Here is a 9,232-nt window from a genome sequence, read left to right on the forward strand (position 1 = left end):
GAACATAATTGACAACATCAAAGAGATAAATAATTGTTATCAATGTGAATATAAAGCACGTCTAACACCAACAAGCAACTGACAAATAATAAAATATATATTTTCAGTTATTTATTACTTACTTATTATATTTACCGATGATTGCTATTAAATTACAATTTAACGAGAAAACAATCGCCTGGTGTTCATTAAAAATTTAATCATGGAAACGGCTTTTTTGTGCTTCTGAATATTTAAATTTACAGTAAGATAATAGATACATTTGAAATTAAATGAAATATTCTGTTATAGTTTGTCATTTTAAATATATAATTTATGTTAAACAGTTAATTAGGAAATAATGTCTTTCTTTTAAATATGGTACACTGAAGTGTATTTATAATTGACACTCGCTTATTGTATACTCATTTATAAGAGAAATTTACATGTGCAGAGTACGTCCAGTATATAATTCTACATGTAGGTAATTGTAAACAAAATGAATGGTATAGTGTTATACTCTTATAGCTCAATAGTTTTTGAGTTATTGACTTTTGATGCTGGAAATTTAAATTAAATATTAAGAAACCTTTCGACTGATATAAGAACTTCTCATACATAAAATGTTCCAAAGATTTTATTAAAAAATTATGTTAAAGATTAAAATAATAAAGTGATTGATGTGTTATGAAGTACAAAATTAAACATAATAAACATTTGAGAGTACAAATGATGGCTCCTTATAGGGTGATTCCTTCTATCATCTACACCATCAATGTGTCAAAATTTTGGGAAATTTTATTTGCAATTATATTTATTTTGCGTTGTGCAGTATTGGCAGAAAGTAGAGCAACTTTAAAAATATATATATATATATATATATATTACTACCACCTTGTATATGCAAATCTAATATAATTTATACCAATTATGAACACACTGTATACAAACATATCGGTGAATATTTCTTGTATTAGAAATACAACTAAATGTTACTAATCTCTACAAAATCCACAATAATCTTTAATTTTACAGTATATACCAAAGTAAACTGTGTTAATATGTCTCGTTGAAAGAAATTAATTTACTAATTAAAATTGCGGATTGTATCGTTCTTTCAATCCGATGGGAGAAAAATCAATATACATCGATTGTGACGTGTGTTTTACAACAATTTTCAAGATTTAGTAATGTAGAAAGAAAAAATAAAACTGGAAGATCAACAAAAACCAATAGGTTTCAGGACAAACAAAATTTATCTTACTCCAAAAAAGATCCTTTCCTGAGTTCCAGCAAAATAAAAGCTCTACTTGAGTCACAACTTGGAATTAATATTTCTTCAAGAACTTTAAGAGATAGATTACTACAAGGGGGTCTTCATGCGAAAAAGCCAGATTAAAAAATCACTACTATCAGAGAAGAACAGACGAGCCAGAGTTGAGTTTACCAGGTCCCTTTTACACTGGACTTGATAATTGGAAACGAACGATCTGGAGTGATGAAAACAAGTTTAATCTGGCTAGTAGTGATGGGATTTTATATATAAGGCGACCTATTCATGAAAAGTTTAATCCAGTTAGTAATGATATGGGACTGCCTTTTAGGATTTGGAATGGGTCCTCTCTTTTAAATAGATATCATGGATCGTTTTATATATAAAAAAAATATTGAGGAACAATATGATACCGTATTCAGACAAAAAATATGCCACTAAAACTTTATTTTCAACAAGATAATGACTCGAAGCACATTTCAAAATATTTGAAGCTGTGGCTTTTACGGGAAAAAAAATAATGTTAAGAAATGGCCATCTCAATTTCCTGATCAAGACTCCATTGAAAACTTATGGGAGATAGTGAACAATAAAAAAAGACACAAAGAGTGTAGTAATCAGTAAGAATTATACACGGCTCTCCAAGAGACCTGGCAAAATATGGATCCATATATTATTGACCATATATTCCTTTCCATTTAAAAAAAAATGCTTGGAAGTTATTCATAATAATGGAAATTTTACAATATATTTTTGTAGAATTAATTAAAATACTAATTACAAATTATTTGTAATAATAAAACTTTAAATTGCCAGCCCAAAACAAATAATCATCAGTAAAATTAAACTCTTTATATTTTTTTTTATCGCTTAATTATATAATTGTGAAATTTATAAAGGGAGGTTAATTTTTTTGAACATAATAACCGGAACAAAAATTATCTTTTTTCTGCCAATACTGTACATAAATTTAAGTAATATATCATGATGAAATGGCCAATTATAAACGAGTTCCACAACAACGAGTACATCGACAACTATTAAAAATTTGAACAAACTGATTAGAGAAATTGGTTGGAGGCAATTTGATAATTGCTAAATTACATGTATCATAGCACGAACGATCAAACGAACTTGACCTTATGTATATTACAACAGTTTAATACAACACAAACCTCTATAATTAAAACTCATTACATCACAATTACACGGTTTTACGGGCACTCTGTACACATAGCACAAATTAATTGATTATGAATACTTGATGTATAATAAGTGTAGCTGTTAAAAAATATAATTACTAATATGAGACTGTTTCAGTTTACGATATGATGGATTTATATTTGGGGTGTTAAAAGTAATAGATATGCCGGTTTCATTATACAAAGTGCATTTCTATTTAGTTGTGACAGGATTTATTGTTAATATGCTAATATTAATATATTACGCTTTTATCCTAACAAAATACAACGTTGCTGGTAATTCTGAGCCTTCAATTCGACTAAAAATTTTCCGCAAATACTTCATCAATTAAAAGTTGTGATTTAATTAAAATATTAATGAATATAAGTAATAAACACTCAATGAATTAATTAACATTTTTATTAAATTGAAAAATTGCATTTCATATTTCTCGCATGCGCTATATATTGGTTTTGTGGAATATAAATATTTCATTTGCTGAATATAAATTCACAAAAACAATAAAATATAGTGTATTATTCGCATGAAAGTTGTAAAATAAAATGAAGCAGTAAACTTTTATGAATACTTCATATTTATAATTAAAATTGAAATGATATATTTGTCCATGTTATTGCCAATTTTAGTATAACCTTCTTTTTATTTTTACGTCCGTTGATAGAGAGAACAAACGTGCTTACTGTTTTTGTTTTTTAATGCAACACAAAACTGCACCGACACTGCAGCAATTATGAGATTTTATTTGGTCAAATTTGAGAGTAAAACAATGTTTATGAAATCAGCATGAAATATTCAGTTTATTAAAATTTTAAGAGACTTTACTTGACAAGAATTATTTTCTACAAAAATTCTATACAGAAATATATATTGTACCAACTGTTTTGACTTAATTAACAATTTAAATGTGAATTTTAGTAATTAGTCAGTGGTAGTACAAGAAAATCAATGGTCTCTTGTTAGTTGATTGAATAAATATTTAATAACATTTTAATTAAGCGATTCATTAAAAAAAGAGACTTTACTTGAAAAAAATTTATTTTCTTCAAAAATTCTATACAAAAATATCTATTGTACCAAATGTTGGTCTGTTTTGACTTAATTAACAATTTAAATGAGAATTTTATTAATTAGTCAGTGGCAGTATAAGAAAATCAATGGTCACTTGTTGTTAGTTGATTGGATCAATATTTAACAATATTTTAATTAAGCGATTCATTAAAAAAAGATACTTTACTTGACAAGATTTATTTTCGCCAAAAATTCTAGACAAATAATCTATTGTACCAATATTTAATAATATTTTAATTAGCGAATTCATTAAAAAATACAAAAGCCTTACACAAATTCGTGGTGAAATCATAATAATAAATAATTTGTGTTTTAGTTTTACTTCGAACGTGTACAAACAATTGTTTGATTTGATATCAATTTTGGATTGTTTGTGGATGAATTTTCAGTTGCAAAATGGATAAGTAAATTATTTAGTTTATTAGTTATGATGCATGTATAATATCAGTAAAATTGTATGGGCACTAATCACGTGCAGCTAGCATTTTATTTTATTCGTCGAGTTTAAATTATAATGGCAGTAATGAAGTCATCAATAATTAGTGAATCGTGCGTGCTATTATTCGCAATTTACAAATCTATTACAATTATTGTATTAAAGTGGAAACATAAATTTATATTGATACTGATATTGATATTGATATTGATATTGATATTGATATTGATATAGAAATTGAATAGTATTTTCGTCATCCGGAGTCATCCGGATTTGGATTGTCACTCCTTGGCTGGTCATTATGCCAACCAACTTGTATTGCAATTTTGCCAACAGACTATTAAAGATTAACCACAATTAAAGTAATGCAATGTAATGTAAAGGATTAGTTTAAATGCAATACAATCATAGTTAAAACTGATTACACGTTCACATGAACATTTGTTATACAGCATGCTGCTGCCATTTACACAAACGCAAAACATCTATGCTAAATGTTCCTCCTCAAATAAAATTTTAATTAACGAATATAAACAATATAAAGTTTATTTATAAATTAATTTATGTTGCACGTGTTAGGTTTTTGTTTCTGGACTGCACATAAATATTTTATTTACTGAATTATAAATTTACAAAAACAATAACATGTGGCGTAAAATTCAGTGGTAGTTGTAAAATAAAATCAAGCTCTAAACTTTTATGAATACTTCATATTTATAATTAAAATAAAACAGATATATTCCAGCGTTTGTTCGCCGTTTTACTTAAGTTCCCTTGTTTCCTTTGTGCTTACACGTAACATATATGAAGAGTGGAGAGTAAAGCAAACGTGAGTCATTTGAAACGTATAAAAATAATTTATAACGCTTGCGATCATTTTAAACTCGGAGTGATTTAAACAAGCGAAATATTTATCAATCACTTTTTTAATTATTACGCGGTGCGAAAAGGAAAATGGAAAAGGGGTGGAAATCGAGCATTTGATTGAGGGTACTGTGCGGCATCGAGCGCGGATGCAGTGCAGCATCATCTGGAATAATTAAAACGATTTCATCTATCTGGAATACTTCCAAGGACTCCTTCCACTCTCCACTCTCTCTCCACATCCCTCAGCGGGATAAAGTTTTACTTAATTTGCTTTTTGCCTCAATTATCTTTACATTATTACACAATAGTCGTCGGTTTTCATTGCGTATTATTTTTAATGTTTTATCTTCCCGCGGCAATCAGTCCAATATCGCAACAGCCACGGACACAAATTAAGTTTTCTCCTTCTCCTCCCGTCGTTCCTTCCTCCGGCTTCGATTGTTATCGGCTCGTAATTAATTTTCGAATATCATTCGTTTTATGGCTGACTGGATGGAATTTAAAGGGAATTGGAAATCAACGACCAGGCAAATCCTCCCGGAGATACATACAGAATATTACTACCAATTACTTTAACTAATGACATGGAATCAATTTTACTATTATATTATTATATTAGTATTCAATTTTTATAGTATTTCAATTTTTCCTTGGCACGATAACTCTTTCAGGATTTCAGCTGAAACGCCCACTCGATAAACATGGACAAGAAATATATTTTCAACTTATAAATGCGTTCGAGAGCCAATTATAAACTCAATTTACATTTAATTAATCGAAACGAGGACCTCTCAATACACAATAACACAAAGGTACCTCTGCCTAAGATCCACTTTTTAAAAGGCACATCAGAATTTTAATTACGTGTAACTGGGGGATCTCTTTTAATTTTAATAAATACTAAAAAGTCGTTGTTGTTGTTGTTGTTGTTGTTGTTGTTGATGTTAACGTTCATTTTTGTGTACAACGTTATGTTTAATTAATTCTGTTTTGTATAAACATCAACGTATCATCAATATTAACATTTGATTCGGTTATACCGAACAATTATACCTAAATAATTATTTACTCGATCAACTATAACTCTATTCACAAAGTGTACAAATTATTTCATTATTTCATTTTATCGATATACAGCGCAGATATGTTTTCATTTATAATATTTGATCACTTCACTGCTTACAATTAAACAGTTTATATTTTTTTGTAAATTTATTAAAACGTACAAGCGCTGCAAAAGCATTTAATGTTTATTGAACTGACGTTTCCTCTATATTGCATATAATAAATTTCATATTACTATAAAATTGATAATGATAATAGGATTTTATTTATATTTATTTAACGCGCACAAATAAACCGGCCCGTCAATTACAGAGCATAATGTTTTTGATGGCAATTGAAATGTAAATACATTTATTGTTGTCAAACAGTGCCGTTGACAAATAGATCACACACTGTAAAAATAATAAAAGTGAGAAAAAATTTTGTTGTACATTTGTTGTACAAAGGACTATTGTTTTTGTTTTTAATTTATAATTCCGCCCGATAAACTGCGTAAAAATCTTCGACAACACGGTACTCATTTCTGACGATGAGTTTTATTTTCGCACGTAAAATGAGACTCACAAACCATTAATAATAAAGCACGCCAGACAAACATAATTAATTGTTGAATGTAGAATATGGGCCTGCCTCAATGTTTGTTCTCTCACTATTAAAACCATTTACCAGTGTTATTTTACATCATCTCTCAGTCACATGGCAACAGAAAGCAGATAGTTTAACTTTGCCTAAATTAGTTTGTAGCGAGACGGCAGCAGTGCCGCCCCGCTCGACGTCCACAATCTGCCCTAACTTATTCAGAAATATCACCCCCAGGAATATTTTGGGTTTATGCCGACTTTTTCTTGTTCTCTCCGAGGATGCATCTTTATTATTTACTTTACGTGACAATTGTACGGAGATAATGCAGACTTGGAAAAAAAAACAACAACAACATTACTCTACGTCTGCCACTGAAATATGCCATTTTCAAATTGCTTGTTTTTTTTACTCCTTTCTCTTTCTCCTCCCTCAATTAGATCTAATTCAAAATGCGTGTGCCAATTTGACAAGCTGTCAAATACTTAATAATGCTAATATTTTACAAACATGTCGCCTAAATTAATACACATTTGATTCGATGTACATTTTGGATGGCATTTCAATGCATTTTCACTTTGAAAATTAATCAGCACAGTTTGTATATAATAATTAGTTTATTTGGTACGTTGTGCAAGAGAATTTTACTCTCACCACTCACAACGTGGGTACATTAATCAGGTGCTACTAGACTCTATAAACATCGGTTTTTTACATTGTTACCATTTTATTTCACAGTTGTAATGAAAAAATTTAACCTTAACATTTGTATTTATATTAGCTGATGCGGAATAAAAAAACCGGCCAACATTTTTTAACACTATGCAAAACCGAGTAATTATAAAATCCTTTTAATGATTTACATTATTTGGTAAAATTTAACGAGGAAACGCTGTTTTTTTTTTTGTTTTTTTTTTTTTGAATTGCTTACCCCGGCGAATTTTATTTGCACGTTTTTCATCGGAGCTAATTAAAATGTTGAACATCCAATTAAATCGTGATCAATTCGTAACGTAATTGTATGACAATATTGTCCGAGTGTAGGCGAAGAATTTTTTTTGTTAGACGGCTGAACTCTTTGGGGGGACATTTAAGCCCTCTTTTAACCCGTTAAATTGATGCATTCTCGCCGCCACACATTCGCACTGCAAAACCGGGGCAAACCGGTAGACTACGTACAACAAAGGTGGAATTTCTTCGCATCCTGCAGAGACAGTTGATGAATTACGTGCCTTTCCACGTCTTTTGTCCGGGCTAATTTACTATTCCGATTTTCACTTGCACAAAGTATTCCGAGGGTTCTAATTTATCGAAGACACATACAACAGAGTGGCGCGTCATCATAATGCCGTCAGGGTTGCCTTTTATTATATCGATGTGTACAACGTTAAAAGGGGGCAGCTCAACATATCAACTAGATAGTCATCTAGTTGTTTATCAATTTTAAGATTGGTTGGTTACTATTTGAAATTTAAAATTTAATATCAAAATAAAAATAACAGAAGATTGATATTTGATTATTCCTTGTGGGCTTTCCTCCTCGTTTATAATACTTATTATAAGTTAAAATTTTAAACAAATAATTATTATAATGTAAATTTTAATTTTAACATATTATAAATCGATAGAAATGATACAATTAAAAAAAATAATTAAATAATAGTTGTTTGTTACATAAAAAGTTGTCGATGGTAAAAAAACATCTAATACAATATTGTGATAAAAATAACGTAACTGAAAAATAATCAAAAAAGTTTTCATGGAACAGGACACTCCTGTAAAACTATTATTTTGAATATATTGACACAAGAAACAGTTTTGGGACCATGTTTTTCAACTTATAGATAAATAGAAGAAAAAAAATATTGGTTGATCAAGAAAAACCAATAGCTTTCAGGCTAAACAAATTTTATCCTACTAAAAAAAAACCATTTCCTGAGTTCTAGCAAAATAAAAGGTCTACTTGAGACACAACTTGGAATTAATGTTTTTTCAAGAACTGTAAGAGATAGATTTCAACAAGGGGGTCTTGATCAGGTCTCTTTTACACTGAACTTTAAATGATTGGAAACGAGCAATCTGGAGTGATGAAATCAAGTTTAATCTGGTCAGCAGTGATGGGATTTTATATGGAAGGCGACCTATCCATGAAAAGTTTAACTTAAAATTTACCATACTCACTGTTTAACACAGCGATGGTATGGGTCTGCTTTTCGGGATTTGGAATAGCTCCTCTACTTTGAATAGAGGGTATCATGGATCGTTTTATATATAAAGAAACATTGAGGAACAATATGGTACCGTATTCAGACAAAAATATGCCATTAAAACTTTATTTTCAACAAAATAATGACCCGAAGCACACTTCAAAATATTTGAAATAGAGGCTTTTAAGGAGAAAAATTATGTTATGAACTGGCCATCTCAATTTCCCCATCTAAACTTCATCAAAACTTATGGGAGATGAAGTGATGAAGTGAACAACAAAAAAAGGCACAAATAGTATAGTAATCAGAGAAGATTTATTCACGGTTCTGCAAGAGTCCTGGCAAAATATGGATCCAAATATTATTGACCATCTTTTGCTTTCCATTTAAAATTTTACAAAATGTTAGTGTAGAATTAATTATAATACTATTTACAAATTATTTGTATTAATAATCATTTGAATTTGAAATTTGCTACTTTCTGCCAATAGTGTCTGTTTTGTAGGATTTATATTATTTTATTGAATAACTCACTTTCAATGGGAAGGAACATAG

The sequence above is a fragment of the Aethina tumida genome, chromosome 1, assembly GCF_024364675.1.
Source record: "Aethina tumida isolate Nest 87 chromosome 1, icAetTumi1.1, whole genome shotgun sequence".
NCBI lineage: Eukaryota > Metazoa > Arthropoda > Insecta > Coleoptera > Nitidulidae > Aethina > Aethina tumida.